The following is a 23,463-nucleotide window of genomic DNA, read 5'->3' on the forward strand; positions in this document are numbered from 1 at the left end:
GCACTAAAACCCTCCCCTTTAAAGGAAGGATTTTTCAAATATTTTCTGTGTCATGAATCCTTTTGGTAGGTGAATTCTAATGTGAGTGTGATTTCTTTCCAACATTCATAATAAAAGGAAATGCTAAATTTTAATTAGATATTAGTGAAAATAAATGAAATTTCTTACCATTTAAGTTCATATATATACCTCTGAAATCTTTCTATGACTCTTACAATTCTATGTCCACAGGTTAACAATTCCTGATTTAAGGTACACCCTGAAGGTAATAGAGCAAAGCTCTCATTTCTAGCTTTGTCTGACTGGTTTTCTGGTTCATCTGCAAATTCAACAAGGTCCAATAATTGCAACCTCTCAGCTATGTTAGGAGGAAAGATTTTGATAAACCATAAGATGCATTTAAGGACCATGTGAATGGTCTTTTTTTACTTGAATTTGATTCAAAGGACTTGATATAGGAAACTGAAAGTTAATTTTAATATTATCCTTCATTTTTGAAGAAGACCACAACATCAGGGAGGTGATGTCATGACAAGCACATGAACTGGATTGGGGGGGGGGGGGCTGTACTAAGTCACCAACCTCATTGTCTCCTCCAGAGCCATGTGGATCCAGTGGCCAGATCTGAATCAGGGTGAATGGAGATGATCCTGGATGCGAGGCAATCAGGGTGAAGTCACACAGCAAGTGTCAAAGAGTCTGAGGCCAGATTCGAACTTCAGTCCTCTTGAATCCAGGGCCAGGATTCTATCCCCTGCCTGACTGTTTGCCTGTGAGGGTAAGGGGGTGGGAAGGGAGTGTGGAAGGAAATTTTGTAACTTAAAAATATGCATGTGCATATGGATGAAAATAAATAAATTAAAAAAGTAAAGTTAAAAATATTTGCACAGAGTATATTAAGGCAATCATTTCCAATAGAAAGAATAGCTGTCATGAAAAATATAGGAAAATCAGTTTTATGTCATTTTGTTTGTTTTGCAAAGGCAATGGAGTTAAGTGACTTGCCTAAGGTCACACAGGTAATTATTAAGTGTCTGAGGTCATTTTTGAACTCAGGTCCTCCTGACTCCAGGGCTGGTGCTCTACCCTCTATGCCACCTAGCTGCCCCAGTTTCATGTCATTTTGATTTGCTGTTTATCTTTCAACTCAAGCTCTAAATTATCTCAAAATAATCTGAAATCATTTGGTCTTAGATTTATCTTAGATTTATTTTATTTATTTTTTGCTTTTCCATTAACTTTCAACTAATGGATTGTACAACATCATTCTCCTCCAAAATGGTTCACAAAAGTTTACATTATACAATGGAGTTGCTCTTGGCTTCCAGGTCTGTCCATTCCTCAAGAGGATCAAGAGATTATTGGGGAAGGCCATTCTTAACCCTCTCTCTCAACCACCTTAGGGTTTTTTGCTTTTTTACTTGTTTGTTTTTGTTTTCTTATTGTGATAATTGTTTTGACTTTACTTAAATAGTTATAAGACCTGATGATACCCAAGGGGCATCTTTACTGTTATCCATTTGCCATTTTTCAGAGTCAGTACTTTTTTAGATTAGTGGTATTCAAATTGCAAATGGATCTTCTCACCTTCCTACTTTCTTCTTATTTTGTGTTGATTATGACCCTTTCTCTAGCCAGTTAGTGATCAAACTGTCCCAAGTATGGTGGATTAAGCAATGATTTATTTATCTAGGTAACAAACCTGAAGTAGAAGTAGTAATAGTAGTAGTAGTAGTAGTGAATAAAAAATGGCTTCAGATTCAGGAATATTTGTATTCAATTCTCATTTCTGACACAAACTTAGTGGGTGATCTTGGGCAAGATATTAATACTCTAAGGGTTATAGAGAGTCCATAAGGATTTCTTAAAGAAACTACTAATTTCTAGGTACTGTACTAAGGACTGGGATACAAAGAAAGACAAAGGATATCCCCTTCTTTCAAAAAGTTAATCAAAAGGTAAATGGTGTTGGTGGGGGGGGGGGTGGACCTTTTCAGTGCTGCACTTGAGGAAGAACACATTGGAGGACAAACAGACAGGGAGAGTGACTTGAGGCAAGGAACTTAGCCAGATAACTATTGCAATAATTCAGGCATAGATGGATATGAACCATTGTATGAGATTAGCAAAAGTGTCAGAGGAATTAAGAGGATATGTATGAAAGATGTTGCAAGAGTAAACTTGAAAAGACTTGGCAGATTAGATATGGAGAGGAGAAGTGAGTCAGATAGTGAGGTGTCAAAGATAAAAAATAGGTTTTGAGTCTTTGAACCTAGGAAAATGATGGTGTCTTTGATGGTCATAAAGGATTTTGGTCATGGGAAATGTTTTGGAGAAAAAAATATTCCAGTGTGGTTCATGTCAGATTCTTATAGTACATACAGTTTAAGATGTCTAATAGGCAAATAAAGATGAAGTATTGAAGGTTAAGGGGAAATATCTGGGTCTAACATCAAGATGATAACTCAATCCATAGGAGCTGAAGAGATAACCAAGTCAAATAGTACACAGGGATGAAAGAAGAGAGTCCAGTACATTGAGAATACATTGCAGGGGCAGCTAGGTAGTACAGTGGATAGAACACTGGTCCTTGAGTCAGGAGGACCCTAGTTCAAATTCAGCCTCAGACACTTAATAATTACTTAGCTGTGTGGCCTTCAGCAAGTCACTTAACCCTTGCAAAAGCCTTGCAAAAAAAAACTAAAAAAATATGCATTGTAGAGCAAGCGCTGCTTAATGTTGCTAGAGGGATTTTTTTCTTTTTTTTCTCAACATGAGTTCTTTAGACCAATGAAATCTAGGTCTGGTGCAATTGCAAAACACTTTGGTGACAAATGGGAGTCTAACACCTGGCAGAACCAGATGAGATTCCAGAGCACAAACCTAGCTGCTGTTTTATTTCTGACCTTCCCAGTTTAACTCTTATGGTTATCCATCATCCCAACTCTTGTGCTGATATTCAGGTACAGAAGGTTCTAATCTGAGAGGCATTTTAGACGTTTAACTTGGATTTTAGGGGCCTCAATTCAAGAAAGAGGATATCACCAGAAGGCTTTGGGGAATCAGGAAAGGTATAGATGAAAGAATATGAAACTAATTCAGGATACCATGTTTTCATTATTGGCATTTTGGGATACCAACTAGGGATATTTTTTTTTCCCACAGTTACGCAATATCTGTGGACTTCACTTTCTTCTTCTAAAAAATGAGGAATGGTTGATTTCTAAATCTTAGAGCCTGTTGAGTAATATTTTTCTTCTATCTCTGGTATGTGTACTCTTGGACAAGAGCCTAAATAGGTCTTATCTGTCACAGACATGAGTTCCTTTCAAGGCAAATTGAAGTCACAAGGCTTTGAATGCACGATGTGGCTTTTTTTTAAAGGATAACTAAATTGTACTTTATCAGATCTTAGTAGTTCTCTAAAGGGAGTTTTTTACCCATTGAGACAGAAAAGAAGATTGTTAGAAAAAAGTAGTAAAAAAAATAGATCTCATGCCTGACTTTTGTGGCCAAAAGTTACTTAACAAGGGGTCTCTTGAAATCAGTGAAAAAAAAAAGTAAATGGAAATTTTTAAAAAATGGTTTTCACACCTGTTTCTTAGGTAGAATCTGAGTTTCTTGAAGCCAGGCATTATTTCATTATTTGTCTTCCTATCCCCTATACTTATCACAGTAATTGTGAGAAGATTGAAAGAAGGGAGGAGGAAAGAAAGGAAGGAAAGAAAGAGAAAAAGAGAAAATAGCACCTGTCTTCAGGAATTCTACATTTCATCATGGGAAATAAAATGTATGCATAAGATATAAGTATATATAGATTAGATAAATATGGAATAATTAGGAGGCAATAACATGTGGGGGGATGAGAGAAAGCTTACTTTATCTTAGCAAACTATATTTTTGCTACATAGATTGTCATAGCAGATGCTTAATAAATGAAAATAAATTGATTGGTTGATTGATTTTTAGCAGCCCACCCTAGCTTCCAAAATCATCAGGATACCCTGGACAAAGTCACTTAAGAAAATGATATTTTCACTTGCTTTCCTCTAAATTTCCAACCCAAAGCACCTCAGAGTGTTGGTATCTGCACTGAGATTGTTTGGAAACATCTCCTTCAGGTCCAAGTAACTCCTAATTGCTGGCATTATAAATTTACTGATCCAACATATGACAGCTACTAGCCAATTCTGTCTATCATGGATGTAATAAGAATGCTTATCAGCCTCAAAGGAATCTTAATTAATTAGGAACTCTCTCTTGTACTGTATTAACCAAACACTCCCAACACCCCTCTAGGAGATAAGCAGCAGTGAATCATATTCCAGTTTTACAATGCTTCTACCTGTGGAGAAACTGAGACAAAGAAATGGAAGAGAAAACTCCTTCAAGGACACAGGAGACACCAAGGGCAGGAGTGAAAAGTACTGGCTCCAATACTGGCTTTCAGGTTGTTACCCTTTTGCCAGACAGAGGGGCAGACATCACTCTTTAAGACCCCATGGAAACACTGTGGATTGCGCCTGCAGATTTCTCATCCTCAGAAAGAGAATTTTGAAAGCAGCTGCCAGCACAAGTCTGGAGTCCCTACTGTGTACAACTCAGACTGAGCCACCAGTGAGTTTGCTCCTGTCTCCTCCCTGAGCCCTGCAAAGGAGAGGGAGGTGGAGACATTCACAGTGTCTGTGAGCCCTGACAATTTTCCCTACTTCCCAAATGTGTTTTGGAAAGATGAACTGTGTATGGCAGTTTGCAAAACAGCATGACTGCGTTAGCCTTTGCTCGCTTTATCCTGAGCCAAAAAAACTGGAGATCTGATAGCATCTGTTTCCACTACCCACGCTATACCAATCATCAAAAAAGTCCAAGAGTTGGGAAGGAAGTTCTGAAAGCTTTCACATGTCTGTTCTGACCAGGAAAACCACTTTCTTCCACACATTCAGTCTGTTTCCCTTACTTTGTGTCTTATTCACTGTGTCAACAGGGAGATGACTTGGGAGGAAGTACAGGGTAAAGATCATGGCTAAATCCTATAAAAAGAACCACAGTTTAAGAAAGTGATATGTTACCTCCATATTCAGAACAGGCAACAACTGGATTCTTTAAAAAACAAAAAAAAAAAAATACAAGAGTTTTGCTTCCTTCCATCCTTGGAGTATTGGGGATAAGATGGTGTCAGACAAGGAGATTAGGTGAAACTCTAGGGTAAACTCCAGATGTTGGATTGGAACATCTTCAACTCTCCAGCAATGCAAATCAGGAGAAAACACAATATTTAGAGTATGATGATATTCTATGTGAAGAAGAAATAATTTGGATCTGTAAAGTTGAATGTGTCTTCTGATACTTTCCTTTTTCATCACTATCTCTTTCTCTCTATTTTTGTTTGTTTGCTTGGTTGTTTGTGGACCTGCCCAAGCAGTTTATCTACAATAAAAATAGTAGAAATCTGAATAGAATGTAAAGTTAGCAAGGTGTGATGCCTATTTTGATCGGCCCAGAAAGTCTGCGAGGAAGGTTGATATTACTGCTCCCATTTCATTGAGAGGAAACTGAAACTGGGAGAGTTCGGATGACTTTTTTAAAGGTCATTTGGCTACTCCAGAATTCTATTACTAGACAGCCTAGCTAAACTCAGAGTGGGAATGTTTCAATTTGATGAAAAGATATGACATAGGAAATCATATATTTTTAAGTCTGGAAAGACTTTAGAGAATATCCCATCAAAATATCATAAATTTAAAATTGTATGAGAAGATTAATTGCCAGAGAATTTAAGTGACTTGCCCAGAGTCATTCAGTTAGCCCAGAGTCATTCAGTTAGTAAGTGTCTGAGATTCAAATTAAGTGTCTGATGTACTCATTTTGGCAGTACACATACTAAAATTGGAATCAAACTTCTGTCTTTCTGAACCTAAATCTAGGGGCTTCATCATTATATCATAATGCTTCTGATTTTACAAATCCACCCTCTCCTTTTTCTATGTGAGGAAGCTGAACACTCATTTTTTTTTTAACTCCAGTGTTCAGAATTCCTAGTACCAACCTTGAAAACTCAGGTCATAACTATGAGCCCAGGAGCTATGGTCTAACAGGTGACCCAAGGCAAATGGTCTCAACTAGACTAGACTTTCTTCCATGAAAAAATGCAGATTGTGATGGAGGCTCTATTTTACCAATGAAGGAAGTCAGATACATTATAAGAAATAAAAGATTTAGAATTGGAAGGAGTCTCAAGGATTATCTTCCTTATTTTAATGGTAGAGGAGTTTAAGACCAAAGACATAATTTTCAGTACCATGGGTTGTAAGTAACAAATTCAAATCCTATGATTCCAGATCTAAAAATTTTGCCACTCTCTTCTGACTACTTCAAAAATAATAGTCATGCTTATAAAATGTTAATAAAAATAGGGGGAGGAAGCTGCTGTTTGAGTTTTTTTTTTAAACTCCCCTATACATTTGGTACTTGCTGAAGATTTGGAAAGAAAGAGGTGATGAAGGGAAATGGAATCCACTTCCACAGAAATAATATTTAAATCATATCAGGATGACGTCTGTGACATTTTGCCATTGTCAGACAAATGTAGAGCATTGTACTTAATTCTGGGCACTATTTTTAAGAAAGTCTTTGCTAAGTTGAAGAAAATCAATATATATTTGTTAAGTATCCACTATGTGGAAACACTCTACTCAGCACAGTGTATCCAAATATAAACTAGATGAAAGACATTCTTTACCTTCAAGGAAATCCCATTGAGATGAGTAAAGGCACATAAAAAAACAGCTGAAAAGAGGAATGAGTGGGGTAGTGGAAGTATTCAGTAGGAATATGGGGCTGAATTTTAAAAAGCCAAAAGAGTCAGTTGGGGATTGAAAGTAGCAAATTTGGTCCTTTCCCCAGAAAAACTCAACAGCGGAAGAAGGGTACCTGCAAAAAGGAGGAATATTCTAGGGGGAGTCTATAGTTTAGTGTTAAGATCCAAAATGGAAGAGGAATACAAAGATAGGCAAAATGATACATTTCCTGAAGGAGTTTCTGAAGGAGAAGGATGATCAGGAGACTGAAGGTCTCCTGATACATTCCAAAGAAGGATCAAATGATGAAACTGGAAGTATTAAACATGACAAGAGAATGCATTACACATATATAACAACTCTGTTCAAATGCTTGAAGAGTAATTGTGGAAGAGGGGTTAGACATAGCCTCTATGACATAGAATGCAGAATCATGAATAGTGCCAATAAACTGCAGAAAGAGAAATTTTTTTGCAACAAATATACCTTTTTAAAAGTGGGCATAGTAGATTTACCCTCAATGGAGGTCTTTGAGAATGGGTTCTAAAACTGCTTCTCAGATATACTGAAGAGTTTATTTTTGATTATAGATTGAAATATATGACCATTGGAGTACCTCCTAACTCTGAAATTCAGTGATTTGTTGTTGTTGCTGTTTAATCTAAGATGGTATGAAACATGTGGTTGGCAGGACATATTCGTTCCACAATGTTCCCACAATACTCCCAAGTGAGGCTGAAACAGAATAAAACTTACTGTCAAATATTTAATAAAATAAATACTAATACATGGCTATATAGATAATGTTTGTGTTTGGTTTCCTAAGTCATGTGCCTACAGGAATAATTTTCTTTGAATTCGACACCCCTGGCATAAGACATGTTCTGAGGCTTTTATCTCAATTCCTACTTGCACTCATGTGTTAGTGGAGATGTTGGAAGGGATGTCTATCTTCAGGGTGAACTGATGGATTGTGAGATCAGAGTGTATTCCTCTGTCTACTGATTATTATTATTATTATTATTATTATTATCGGTTAAGTTGGGCAGACAAATAGCTTTTTTTAAAAGAGGATAATTTCTAGGGTAATAAAGAAAGCAATGATTCAAAACTAAAGCCCACAAAAACTAGTAAAATTATCTCCAAAAAGTACCAATAGTATCTAAGAGAAAATGGACTCACCTTGTAGAACACATTGACAAAGGGTTACCTAATAGCTCTTGGAAATAATTTTGTTGAAGTCCTCCTGATGTTTTCTTTAGGTATACTGTAGTTGGTTCATTTTACTTATTCTAGGCTCTTCTCAAAGCAAGTTTTCTTAATTTTTTTGTGTCATGAAGTACTCTGATAGTCTAGAAAAGCCAATTGACCTCTCCTCAGAATAGTTTCTTTTAAATGCATAAAATAAAATGCATCAAATTACAAAGAAAATCAAAGGTTCATGAAAATAGGGATATAATTTACAATGTTCCCCTGAAATCTCTCAATGGGAAAGGTGTCCATGGACTCCAAGTAAAGAATAAAGACTTGAAGTCCATTCCTTCTTTGAGTACCAATGCAGACAAATTTGTCATCTGTTCAAAGAATGCTGATATGTTGAAATAAAATGCAAAGATTTCAATGATGTGGGAAGTTCAAAGTTTGAAGCTCCATTAAGTCATTCAGGTCAGCATTTCCAGCATGGAGCAATAAACATGTCAGCACCAAGACTTGAACCCAGATCTTTTTGGTTCCTTTGTTAGCTCTCTATTCTCTAAGTAATATGAGTCAATAACTTCTTTGGTATTAAAAATAATTTTTTATTATTTGTTCAGTTGTTAGATATCTGGAGCACATTTTTCATGGTTTGAATCAATTAATGGACTGGCCACAAAGAAAGAAATCAATCATGTAACTTGGTAATATACAAACATGGCAACAATACTAGAAGTCAACCTAATATTTTCTCTTTTAAGCATATTTTGACTCAAAGAATAAAACTATATTCTCATGTTTCCCTTTCCCTATTCTCATAGAACTCAAAATACTTTCAGTAATGTCTTAATTCTCAAATTAGTCCTGCCATTGTACTTCAAAAGGTGGAAACTTTTATTTGGGTGGTTCAATGACATCCTCAAGGTCACTCACAAAGAATGGTTTTTATATAGTTCATTTTCTTTTATACATTAAGGGTTTATTTAGTTCTTATATATTCAGAACTGATTCAGCGACTCTTCCAAAGCTTTCACTTAAAGCTCTCAGCTCCATATTTTTGATATTGGAGAACGGCCCAATCTAATATACATGATTTTGCTTTATACTTATTATTCACAGCTCTTTCCCTGTGCATCTGAATCTGAAGTAATAAAAATCTTGTTATATGAGCACAATAACTTTGTGACATTAAGCCATCTGTCAAGCCTTATATGTTTTGACTCAATAATGGGCAATCAATGACTTGCCGGCACAATTAACAGGAGATTTCTGCTTGGGGTGGATGGAAAACTTTTGCTTAATTGTAGTCTTTAGAGCAGTTAACACTCATTAACCTCCCAAACTATACACATCCTCATTATTATCTGATCACTAACTGTATGCACTTCTATCATTGCCCTCTGTTTTCTCAGTTATAAAATACTCATGATTCACCCAAATATTTGAGTACATGGCCTGGATGTGAAAAATAATCCATTTGGCAAATATTTGCAGAGAAGTTGCCCAAAGTATGTGTGTATAAAGAATTGATTTGCCTATGCTAAGTTATGAAGATGTCTTTCATTTTGAATTTTGCACATACAACTTTAAAAAAATAATCTCAAATTTACCAATGCAATTCTAACTTTTGAAAAATCATCATTTTGCAGTTATTAATGAAATCCTTGGATAGAATAGCTCATTTGTCTTTCAGATTTGTGTTTATGAGGTTTTTTATATATATTTTTCTATATAAGCTGACCAAAAGAGAACAGTGAAATATGGATAAGTAAGAATAAAAGAAAAACGAAGTATTGCTGTCCTGGCAAACTGTCATGAGGATTTGAAAGAATTCTCTCTCTCTCTCTCTCTCTCTCTCTCTCTCTCTCTCTCTCTCTCTCTCTCTCTCTCTCAAAATATATATATATAAATATGTGTGTGTATTGCTTTTAAAATCATTGTGAACACACATCATTGCAAAGCAATGAGATTCTGAAAGCTGAAGTGTCTCCTCCTTCCCTTACTGTGGAGTTTCAGAGTTAATTAATAATTCTCTGTGCAAATAAAGGGTAGTTCAGAAACTGGAAATACCCAAGATGGTTAACATCAAAATGATACTTTCTTCAGATAATAAAAGGAGCAATCTGCTTTATTTCCTTACATATTTTTACTTGAATCAACTGTATATTTCATGCTACCACTCTGTTCTATGACTATAGATTTATCTTTGTCTTCATTAAGGTCATTTAATCCCTCTATTGGTGTGAACAGCAGTTCATCTATGCCATCTCATCTTATGGGCTTTGAGTTCATGATTCTCCATGAATCTTTCCAAGAAGATCTGCCAAACACCCTGGAGGCATCCTTCAAAATAACTATAAACAGGATTTGGAAAAAGAAATAATTTTAGTAAATGACTAAAACTGAATTCCCACTTTATTTAGAGAGAATGATCTCTGTGACTTGAATGTTTCAAAACTGATGAGGCTCAGCCAGGGTTACATACTGTGGTTTCAGGCTTCTCTGAACTTGGGTAGTCAATGGATTTTGTGTAAAGGGATTGCTTTCCTTTATTTGAAAAAATAAGGTTAAAAAAATCAAAGAATTTGGAAGAATACCATTCTTTTACTACAATGCTGAGGCCAGAAATTTATGTACAAAAAAAGGGAAGAAATGCACATTTAAATATGCTGTACATTTTCAAAAAGTGAAAGCCTCTTTGCAATGAATAGTATTGTGAGACTCCTCCAACTCTTATATTTCTGGACTTCTCTATTCTGACATTTGTATCTTAATGTGGCATTAATGGAGTTTTCAAATTTTAATTTATAGAAAATGACAGCCTAGGCAAGCAGATGTTCCACTGTTAGTGATTATGGGCTTCAGTTTTACTGCATATTACAAACCAAAGCATCATGTCAGACTTGGGGGTCTCTTGGGCTATGAAGAGGGAATAAAGGGGATCCTTGCATCCCATCATGCCACTTTGCTGGTCCAGCTCATCTCTGCCTTGTGATAGGAAAATGTCCCGTATGCCTGTGAAAATTTCAGATGTTAAAACAAAATTACCCCACAGTTATCAATCATGAACACACTTAGCTCTGGCTCAAGTCTAGTTGCCACTGTGAATATGATTGTTTTGAATTCATAATGGAGAGAACCAAAGAGAATAAAATTCAGGATGGTCAGACAGCATGAAGAATAAGATCATCTATTCCAATTTGTCATAGAGAATCCAAAATATTGTATAAGGTAAATTCATTTCATTGTGATCATACTGGTGTGGGCAAACCCTCTTTTTTCCCCTCATCCCATATTTTAAAATGTCCCAATAAATATCGAGTCCCATTGCTGACTTTCCAGGTCTGAGGGTTGCCAAAGTGACTAATGATGCTTAAGGGACCTATGACAACTGAACTGAATTTTTTACCCAGAGGTCACAGAAATGGTGATATTGGAACTTGGTACTGAGAACTGCGGGAAGAAGGAAGATGCCACAGACATCCATCTTGCCTATCCACACAGAAACATAGAGCTAAGGGGTAATCAAGTATAGTTTGTCCTTGAACTTGTAAACCAGACAAATTGTAGCATTATCATGGCTATATCATTCTTTAGGAGCAAGAAGAGATCTACTAACGCCCCTAGGTGGCATTGTGGATAGGATGTTGGACACAGATTTGGCAAAATTCAAGTTCAAATCCAATCTTGGACACTTACTGGTTGTGTAATCCTTGGCAAGTTACATGCCTCAGTTTCTGTAACTATAAAGGGAAATAATAATAATAGCCCTTTCCTCTCAATCATGTTATTACATGATATATGACATACAATAAATCATCAAATGAGATGACAGCTTTAAAGTACCTTACAGTTCTATATAAATGTTAGCTAAAATAATCATTATGATTATGATTATGATTATGATTATCTGCACCCAAGTCCTTTGATTATAAACTTAATATCTTTCCACTAGACCCTATTGGGTCAAAGTCTCTAAATCAAGACCTGAACTGAGACTCAAGTCTCTTTTGTCATATGATAAAAAAAAGAAATATTTTCAACAGAAAACTTTACTTAATTGAGATGCATGCTCTGTAAAGGGAGGAGTATCCTGTACAAGAAAATGTTAGCCTATTGTAATTGTCACATCCTAACACTTCCTTTGCTGAGTAGATTATCCTAGGTCCTGTTTCTCCTTTATCCAGATTAATAAAAATTCCCAATACTTCCTTTTCCAGGTGAAAAGTGAAAAAGAAAATAGCTCGGGCAAAACTAAATGGTTCTGGAACAGAATAAAAAAAAAACAAAAAAAAAACAGGGCAACTAATACAGATCCATTATTCTTCTCTAAACTTTGTTCAAATGACAGACATGAAGATGACTTATGGATGTGAATGTCTCTGTGTATGTCTAGTACAATGATGTAGTAGTCTCAGAGATAGCAAGCAATGTGGCAAGTTACCATGGCAGCAAGATGTTTTTCATTGAAGAACAGGTAAAATGGGGCATATAAATAACATATGTACAGTACATTGTCTTTGAATCAGTGACCTTTGGCCTTGGACTAGGAGAACATGTTTTCTTTTCTTTTTTTGCTATTTTCAGATTCTTGTCTATATTTGATGTTGCATATGTATCTAATCGAGGGGGTGATCAAACTAAAGCCATACAGGGTTCAGATCCAAAGTGAGAAAATGAAGGGGGTCCTCCCATCTCAACATGTGGTTAAAAGAGTTGATGGATTAGAAATAAAAAAAAAACATTCCTATTAGACATTGTGCTGAAAATGATATTTCATTCTTTCCAAGCTCAAATCTCAATTAAAATTTACAGCACAGTTATATTTTTTCTAGATAATTGGGTCCGGATACCTTTGGTCTAGAAAACTAAAGCATATGAAGGTCATCAGAAAAAAAAAAATTGAAGTCAAAAATGTAATTCCTTGGGGTGGCCAAATTTTGGAAATACTTTTGTAATCCAGATATGTCTGGGCATTTCTAGTTTTCCTGACACAGAGAGGCCTGTATAATTTGCTTAAATTGGTTGATATATAGACCTCTTTCTCCTTATCACATAGTTAGGAGTTAGCCCTTCTGACTGGTCTACTTATGTCTTCAAAATGGGGTGAACCTCAGTCAGCCATTTCTTGTCCTCCTGTTCTCTGCTTCCATAATTTTTTCCTCTTTTTGGCCCCTCTTACCAGAGGGTTAAAGCTCACAGTGCAGCCATAGGATGGGTACCATAAATTGAACCAATAAAAAGAGATGGATTTTCTTCCTGTACTCCCTCTTTTTTGCCATGACTTAGTAGTTTTTGTTCTTTTCTCCTCTGTGCTGTTTATCTTCCTCAGTTTCAGGTACCAGGGTGATACTCAAAGGACCCGGGATGTCAAGCTATGGCAATCTAGGAACCAGTATTTCATATGGCATGAGATGCCAGTCAGACCAGTAGGATAGCTTTTTTTTTAGTTTTTTTTTTTTTTTTTTTGCAAGGCAAATGGGGTTAAGTGGCTTGCCCAAGGCCACACAGCTAGGGAATTATTAAGTGTCTGAGACCAGATTTGCACCCAGGTACTCCTGACTCCAAGGCCGGTGCTTTATCCACTGCGCCACCTAGCCGCCACCAGTAGGATAGCTTTGAGAAGCTAGGGTGCCAAAGACTCATGTGAGGTTTGTTTGTACTTGGAAATGGAACTGTGCTTTATAGGAACTGCACTAAACCTAATCCCCTTCCACTCCCAAGAACTGAGATTTAAGGAGGAAGGGGTTTATACCTTACACATGTTGGTGGAGTGAATACGTTTAATTGTGATTGAATATTCCAAAGTAAATATTTTTATGTAAAAACTATTCAGACTATTCATTGGCTAAATTAACAATTCAGGGATCCACACCCTACAATTGAGAAAATAACTTCTATGGGGATTAGAGTTATCTTCAGAAGCTAAATATCTCTAACCTCCTTAAGAGTACTAGCAAACTCTAGAGGAGAAGTCAGAAGTAACCCACTGGTGGCCAGGGTAAACAGTGCCATATCCTCCCATTTTCCAGCTTAATTAAATTGTATGAATTTAGTTCAATTTAATATAGCAGTATTCTCAAATTCAGATGACAAATTGTCACACAACTGACACAGCGCCATTTTCAATTCATACAAATTGACTAATCAGAAAATGATCCTACTTTGGTGTAAAAAAGGTCTAGGTAAATAAAAATGACCTGAGTTTATAGAACAACTTACAAATATTATCGCATTTTTTCATCCTCAGATGTTATTATGACCAGGATTTTACCATAACCTTAACAGAGATTAAATGACTTGTTCAGGGTAATACAACTTAGTAATTATTTACAACTAGATTTAAACTTGGGTCTTGAACTCTAAGACCTGTGTTCTATCCACTATGTCACCTTTCCTACAACTCTTCCTACCTTTTTTGGTCAATTACTTCAGAATTCCCTGGAAAAATTTAAGGTGAATTATACCTGTTCCCCATTTTCTTCATTGGGTCAATAGGAAGTTTCTAAAATGTAACTTTCTGGCCTGCAGGAATCCTGAGGAATAATGGACAGAGAAACAAAAGAAAGGAACAATGAAAATTGCTTGCATAGTTAATTTGTATATACATTTACTATTAGAAATTGTATACACACTCTCTGTTGGATCAATGGCCATCCTTTAAACTTGTATTTCAAAACATTCCATAATATTGTGTACATCAAATCTCTCTCTCTCTCTGTCTCTCTGTCTCTCTCCATTATATATATATATATATATATGTATATATATATGTATATGTGTATATATGTAGGTTAGTCATGTGTTTATAATATATACACACATATACATACACATGACATTCCCCTACTGAGTCTTTTTGCTCTTAAGTACCTCTTCACCTGTTAAAAATCCTTCCTCATTTGTTTTTATAATTTTATTTATTTAAGGCAATGGAATCAATTGACTTGCCCAAGGTCACACAGCCAGGCAATTCTTAAGTGTCTGAGGTTGGATTTGAACTCGGGTCCTCCTGACACCAGAGCCAATGTTCTATCCACTGCTACACCTAGTTGTCCCCCAAAATCTTCCTCGTTGACTTCCTTTCCTTGGTTTTAGTTTGCCTCTGGGGTCAAAAGGTACAAGACTAAAATCTCTCCTTTGCAATGCCTATCCAAACATTTGATAGTTGCTCTTTCATCAGTCTCCCGTTCCCTTTTCTCCAAACTAAATATTCTCAATTCACGCTGATAATTCTTCCCTCCCCTCCCATCCCAGTTTTTTTGTTCATATTTTGAATTAAAATATTAAGAATATATAACTAAGAATTGTTAAAATATTAAGGATTATCAGTGAGAATTGCCTCCATTTTAGGAGACATTAGAAATGAAATAAGAATGAGGATAGACTCTGTGATTTACCTGCTAAGGCGAAGTTTCAAATGAGGAAACTCTCTCTACCAATATGAGTAGACACCATCTTGACCACTCATGGTTGAGAGTTGCTGGCAGCACTGAGTCTAGTTCAACTTCAGTCTTTCTGACTTTGAAGCAGACTCTTTGTCCATCAAGCTACCTTACTATGACTCAATTCTCTGAAATACTTTAAGCCATTATAGCCCCAAATATGGAAGCTCCCTCCAGTGATGAGTATTTACAATTCATCTATTGCTCATAACCTAAGAGAATTAACTGGCACCGTTGAAAGATTAATTATTTTATGCAGATTCATATGTCAGACACAGGTTAACTGTCTTCCACTATGCTGCTCTGCTTCTCCTCTGACATATAAGCGAATCATTATTATCTTGTCCATTCTACTGATCTTAATAGGTTCTCAAAATCAAAGTCTGGATAAGGGGAGAAGAGAATAAGTAGAAAGTCTTTTTTCTTAGTTTCTAAACATCTCTCTAAAGGTAAGTCCAATCCTTCTAATCAACATCTTCTTTTTCTGTCTTCAGGAAAAAAAAATCTATCATGTATTTCAATCAGTCTAGCTCTAAATATTTGTATTTAAGTACTTGATTAAGTTTTATCTTACATACTTGGAATTAGTGTTGTTAATTTGACATGCAAATCTATGCATAAACATGCAAAACAGGAACCAAGGCTCAACTCTAGCAAATCTGATAATATTACTGCATGGAACAACGTATTAGCTATAAAAAGAAAGTAAATCATTTGTGGATAGTATGTTTATAAATTATGAAAAAGAATGAGCTAAAGTAACCTTCCAGGACATCCTGTTTTTCTTACTTTGGACAATGGTAGAATGACATGAGATAAAACTGACTCATTGTATGTTAAATTTCATGAAGTAATAATCTCCATAATCAAAAAAAAGTTATAATTATTACTTCTCTGAGTTGGTAAATTTAGTATCTTGTACCATAACTGAATCATTTCAGCATCCTGATGACTCATTTTTACCAATGATACAATATTATTCTCTTTAATTTTGAAAAACACAAAATCTACCCCTCCCCCATCATGATTCTTGAAGAAAGTGGAAAAAAAGGAATAATAATTAATTTGTATTAATAATAGTAATGGTAGTTATAGTAGGAGTAGTCATATTAGTGGTAGTAGTAACTCATAATGATATTGGACTGTCATTCATTTAATAGGAAACTACTATAAACCAAGTACTACAGTATACACCTTGAATAGAAATAAAACCAAATTTGCCTCTGTCTTTAAGGAATATAAATTCTTTTTGAAGTAAATAATCTGTACACTATAAGTACTATTAATCAATAGTTTTATAGACAGATAGATGTCTAAATACATACATACATACATAGAAAGAAAAAGAAAGAAAGAAAGAAAGAAAGAAAGAAAGAAAGAAAGAAAGAAAGAAAAGAGAAAGAAAGAAAGTGAGAAAGAGAAAGGAAGGAAGGAAAGAAGGAAGGAAAGAAGGATAGACAGAAAGATAGACAGATGATAGATAGATAGAAGCAGACAGACAGACAGACAGACAGACAGATGAATGGATAAATAGTTGGAAAGAATAGGCAGTGCCTGGACCTTTATTTTGCTTTCTCACTTTGGTGGCTCACTCCCCAAATCTGCAGCCATATTGTCAGATCTGCGGTTCCCAGAAAGTTACTACAACTTAAATCTTATTTCACAGCCTTAGATGAAACTATAATGTGGGAAAAGATGAGAGACGGTGAGGAGAAAGATATACTGCAAATACTTGTAGTTTTAATTTCTGAGTCCCCCAAAATGTTCTTTCTATTTGCACAAAATAGTCAACTTGATTCCATTAACTCTTAAACATAAAACCTCTAAAATAATATAAAAGTAATACAAGTCAGAACACTTATGCAATTAAAGTCCAGATCAGGACTAAGCATAATAAAATAATCCATCTGAGCTATTCTTTCTCACTAAGGCACTCAGTGTCTTTAGAGTAAGTTGTTATATATTTATAAAAATCTAAAATAGAGACAAGAGTGGGGCAATCATGGTGCACAAAGCAACTCAGAACTCTAAACAGTACTCCTTGATTATTTTGAACATTATAGGAAAAATTTACACTACATGAAATTCTTTGCCTGCTAGCTTTTCTCCTTCCGTTCCCTCTCACTAATCAATTGTTGAACTAAATCTCTCTTCTCTGCTCTTAAAGCTGATGAGTCAGGAATAAGTTCTTATAGCTCTAGGTACTCCTAATAGGAAACTAAACAAAACAACAACAAAATGTTTATTAAAAAGATTTTTTTCTAAATGCAGAAGATTATTAAGTCTCTCCAATCTTCAAATAGCAAATGATTTGTCTTCTTATGGCCCAGTCCAACTCACAGCAAAACAAAAATAAAGCTAGTTTTGCTACCTCTCTTTCTTCCTGGCAACTCCAAAAGGGCAGTAGAGACAGCTCAAGCACACCTTAGATGTTTTCTTCTTTTAGACTTTAATGACATTAGAGAGCAGTATGTTTAAATAACTTTTTGCAAAGCAACAAGATTCAGCTCTTTTAGAATGAGTTTCCAGTGGCTGATATAAATTTATGCTATACAATAAGTTAAACAAGATCTATCTTCCCAATGAACAAAGCCTCAAAAAATCATTGTGACATTTTCTATGCTTTCTGTCTCTGCAGTCTTCTGACTTCTATAATCAGCTTAAGCTCTTTATTTTCTATCCTCTCATATAGATTCTTTTTCTTAGATCTTTTCAAAACTAGTTCCCAAAAGCTTCAAACACCTCAATCATAACCTTTGCATGTTCAGGGATTCATCTTTCCTTTATGAGTAAAATAAATAAAAGAAAGAAAGCATAAATAAATAAGTCTATATTTCTGGTAAATATTAACGCAACAGTCAAGATCTGGGAGTCATCTGAAGAGACATGATAATTTAACTTATGGGAATTCATGTTATTATCTATTGAGATGAGATAATGAAAAAAGAGAAAGGGATTTTGATCAGAAGCTTATGATAAACCAAGAATCCATGTTATGGCATAGACAAAAAAAACAGAAAATTAATTCTGTGTAGTGATAGGGAAGATAAGACAAGAATCAAAGAGGAGCAGTATCACAAAAATCAGAAGAGGAGTTAGCATCTAGAAGGAGAAGGTGATCAATAGTATCAAATTCTGCAGAGAGGTCAATGTAAATCAGAGTTGTGGGGAGAAGACCATTGGATTTGAAAATTAAGAGATCAATGGTAAATTTGGAGAGGGCAGTTTCGTGTGAGTGATGAGGTCAGAAACCAGACTGCAGAGAGTCCTTATATAATCTCCCTGTAGACCCAGATCAGTTATTTGATTTATGATTCTGTCTGCTATAACCTTTAAAACTCAAACAGTCACATTAAAACGAGCTGGTGGACCACAATATTTAACAACCGTCATTACCTCAGTCATTTCTCTGACTTCAAATAGGCCCTTCCTGAGCATTCACCTGAGGGGCAGGTCTTGCTCTATAATTTCCTTAGAACGGTCTGTCTTTCCTAAATATTTTATCTTCTCAAGTTGAATTTATCAGTTTTCCTTATACTTGTTCTTTTTTCTGCATCATTCAGCAATGATTATTGATTTACAAAAGAAGTAGTACCTTATATTTAGATAGATGCATATTTACAGTATATCTATATGCCTTTATTTGATAAGTCTTATGGTTTGCTTGATGTATGGAAATCTCAGTAAGGGAATTGCTCTCCCAGTACAAAGCAGCATTTTATTTGCAAATTAAAATATTGAGACTTGTACCAATAAAAGGTTGTGATTTTATTTAGCTAATATAGGACTGAGACAAACCTTGAAATCTGGTCTTCTTGACTTTGAGATAGGGTGGAGTGTTACTATCAACTTGGGGAGGGGATGGAAAGAATCAAGGAAGGTTTCAGGTACTTTTCAATGTGTTTTCAATATAATTCTCATTTTGTTAGCACTACCCTGTTAGAATGATGTTGTTACGATGATTCCCATTTTTTTTGGTGAGGAACTTGAGATTCATAGAGTTTAATTGACTGTTCCATGCTCACGTAGTAAATATCAGAGGCAGAGCATAAAACCAAGTCTCTTCTCATTGCCCCTCCAATATTTCCTAACTCCAACAAGCAGCCCTTGGGAAAGAAAGACAGTTTGAGTTTCTTTTTTTGTTTGTTTGTTTAATTTTCATCCATATGCACATGTGTATTTTTAACTTACAAAATTCCTTCCACCCTTCCTTCCCAATCCCCCTTTCCTCAGTGGCAAATAGGTTAGCATTGTACATACATATTTTTGATAAACATGTTTACAGATTAGATATTTTCAGTATGAGGAATTATGATTAAGGGAAAGAGATGCATAAGAGATACTTTTTTATAAAGTATTTATCAGATTCTGAGCAGTTGTTTTGTTTTTGTTTTTGTTTTGTTTTGTTTTTCTTCCTCTGGATGTGGATAACATTGTCCGTAGCCCATCTAATACGATTGTCCTAACTCTCTGAACTGCTGAGAGGAGCTGCTTCCATCAAGGTTGTTCATCTCACAATGCTGTTGTTGATGTGTGTATTGTTCTCTTGGCTCTACTCCCTTCACTCAGCATCAGATCCCATAAGTCATTCCATGTTTCTCTAGAGGATCATTTGTGCTTTCTTATAGAACAATAGTATACTGTAGTATTCATGTATCATAACTTGTTTAGCCATTCCCCAATTGATGAGCATCTCCTCAATTTCCAATTCTTTGCCACTACAAAAATAGCTGCTATGAGTATTTTGGAACATGTAGGACTATTCCCTTTTTATAATTTCTTTTGGATGTAGACCTAGAATTGGAATTGCTGGATTAAAAGATATAAAAAGTTTTATTGCTCTTTGGGCATAGGTCCATATTGCTCTCCAGAAAAGGACAGTTTGTCTTTTAATCTAAGTGCCATAATATGGAAGTGAAATAATTTATTCAGAGACAAACACTTAATAGGTTACCCATAATTAATGGAATAAACACATGGCGATCTTAGGAAGTGTTCTATATATTACCATTATGATCTGCCATCAAGAATTAGCATAATATGCATTATGAGTTATATTAATAATCAGAAAATGAGGTGGGAAGAAAAACATGCAAAGTAAAGGGAAAAGAATGCAATCACGTATTCATCCAGGTATCATAATTCTATTTTAATATCCATCCATTTAATAGATTGTTGAAAACTTATTTATCATATTAAACAAAGCAACTTAGACAGTAAATAAGAATAATAATGTTCATGATAGTAACAAAGCAGGTCCTCCAACTATTCTTTAGACTTTTTCCTTATCTGTGAGATTCAAGAACTCTGAAAAAAAATGATACAAATCTCAGGAGTTGCACAAATTTCAGGACTTCTTAAAGAGTACAATAGAAGTTAATGACTTCTCTAAGGTGTTAAAAATGGAATTTTATTCCTGTTCCTCTGATCCCTGAGTTATTCTTTCTGGAACTAGGATTTGAACCTCCTATATGTTATCTTTCTTGACCACCACACACACACACAGACACACACACACACACACACACACACACACACACACACGCAGACACAGACACATACCCCTACTATTGCTATCATTCATAAAATTATCTTGTATTTATTTCAAATATACTTAGATATAAGTATATTGCTTCTCCCCTCCATAAAGGAAAGGTAATCTCCTTTGGGTCAGAGATTTCTTTAAAAAAATATTTGTCTTTGTACCTCCAGCATCTGACATAATGCTAGGCACTTGGAAGGGACTTAATAAATACTGATTCATTAATTGAATCAAAATCCTGGCCTTATTTTGCGTGATCTATTGGTCTCATTTCAAACATCACCTTAAACCATTTTCCAAGAGAAAAATTTCAAAGAATAACTTTGGAAAGAGGAGGAAAAGCTATCATGCATTGCCTTAAGTGGAAAAACTTTCCACCAATGTTTGTATTGCTACTGGTCAAGTGATTGTGGAAGGAAGAGGAGGGGAGAGAAGGGATGAGAGAGAGAGAGAGAGAGAGAGAGAGAGAGAGAGAGAGAGAGAGAGAGAGAACAAGAATGACAGAGACAAACAGGGAAAAAGAGAGAATCAAAGATGAAACAAGGACACAGTTAATATTTTGAATCTGCTTAAGGGCCTGCATTGAAATGTTCTAGTCCAACTGGAACTCACGATTGCAGCAGTAAGGTGGTGACCCTGTAATGCCCTCATTTATCATGACCCCAAATGATCAGGAGCACTGAAAGAGGTAAGCTGACCCCAACCCAGACAGGTATAAAATTAGCACTGGCCTAGAGGATCTCTTTGTACCAGTTGCCAAGGGCAACATAGAACTGATGGATAATGTAATAATGCACATTAACCCCCACTTTTGCTAAATAAGTTAGCAACACCATTAATATCATGAGCAGCAGGGGACATGGAGACTGACTTAGGTAAGCAATCCCCTTAGGGAAAGACCTAACCACTTAGCAGTCCTTTGTGATATACCACAGAAGAAGAAAGTTGCCTTTTTCTAGTTCATTTGTCCTCTCCCTAATTTGTAAAAGAAAAAACAAAAACATTTTAACCAGCTTTTCTCTTTAGCACAGTCACTGCTAAATTATTTTTTAACCTGGATGAGTCATTATATATTACCCAGCCAAGCTCCCACATTGTGCATATGAAAGAATCGAGCTATCAATTAACAAGTATTTATTAAAAACTCTCTATATGGTAGTGGCTGTGCTAAACCAAGTGAATACAAAGGGGAAAACAAAAGATCCTTGACCTCACAAAGATTACTAGGAAGTAAACTTATAAGAAGTACTGGGAAGAAAGGAAATTTACATGTAAGAAAGTAAGTTCCTTTTCCCCTTCAGTTAATGAAATTCCAAATGGTCAAGGAATTATTTATTAAACATGATTAAGTTGTTATAGGTTTTCCTATAATTTCAACATAATACCTGAGAAAATCATTATTCAATTTGATAGAACAAAAAGACATTTACCATTGTATGAAAACAACTGCTATACAGAAAATATCATGTAATTGGTCTAGAGAATCAGGCATTCCCTTTGAGCCTATATATATGAAAACAGAAAGCCATTGAAGAGTTGAAAATTCAGACCTCTGAGTACTTTTTGGAAGTTGATCACTTTTCCAGTATCAGAAGATAAGAGGGAACTCTGTCTCTTCCCTTACTCCCATTGGTCATATCACCAGAAGAATGAGTATGGGCCAGTGTATAAAAACCAGGCGTAGACACCCACACACATATATTCACACACCCTAACAAAGACAGAGACTCAAGAGAGAGTAATGCAGCAGGAAAGGAAATTTCAGGGAACATGATCATGTATGTTTAAGAAAACTTAATAGCTATGGACTCAAGGAACATTTCCTAGTAACCCAAATTAATAATCTACACAGAAGGGAGTTTATACTCAAGAAGAGTGGGGTTAGGACTTTTAGCATTACTTTTACATAAAGAAAAAAGAAAATGGCTATGATGGTAGATTCAAGATGGCAGAGTAGAAAAGCATTAAGCCAAGTTCTCTCAACAGGCCCCTCCAAACAACTTTAAAATAACACCTCAAATCTAATTCTTGAGTGGAAGAGTCCACAAAAGGTCAAAGTGAGATATTCTTCCAACCCAAGACAACATATGAGAGATTTGTGACATGGGGGAAGGAACTGATCCAGAACACACCTGAATGAAGCATCAGTGGTGAGACTAGGAGGGGTGGAGGCAGAAGCAATAGTAGTAGATTTGGGGTCTCTCCATGGCAGAAATAGTAAAGGAACCCTGTCAACCAGTCCGAAATTATAGTCTAGCCCTGTGTACGTTCTGGATGCAAGACCAAACATTGCTTAGTGCTTATACCTAATTTGTATCAAAGTTGATGGGCAGAGAGGTACAGTCAAGAGGGAATTATTTAAGAGGTAATTATTTGTCAACTTTGTTACCCATATCCACTTCTGGGCAACAGTTCAAAGACTGAGAGGAGCATTTTTAGTCAAGAGATTAAAGAAGCCCTAAAACACAGGGACAGGATTACTTCC

General features: G+C 35.6%; 1 long non-coding RNA gene across 1 annotated transcript in view; it reads right to left on the reverse strand.

The window, feature by feature from the left end:
• Positions 1-10,903: 10,903 nt before the first annotated feature.
• The window catches only part of LOC141510988 (uncharacterized), an 86,185-nt gene continuing 73,625 nt past the window's right edge, over positions 10,904-23,463 (reverse strand). Inside the window, exons 2-3 of the long non-coding RNA XR_012475221.1 lie at positions 14,459-14,527; positions 10,904-11,006 (exon numbers count right to left, since the gene is read on the reverse strand). This is a non-coding gene — a long non-coding RNA (uncharacterized LOC141510988). The remainder of the gene's footprint in view (positions 11,007-14,458; positions 14,528-23,463) is intronic.

Source organism: Macrotis lagotis, chromosome 2 (assembly GCF_037893015.1).
Source record: "Macrotis lagotis isolate mMagLag1 chromosome 2, bilby.v1.9.chrom.fasta, whole genome shotgun sequence".
Classification (NCBI taxonomy): Eukaryota; Metazoa; Chordata; class Mammalia; order Peramelemorphia; family Peramelidae; genus Macrotis; species Macrotis lagotis.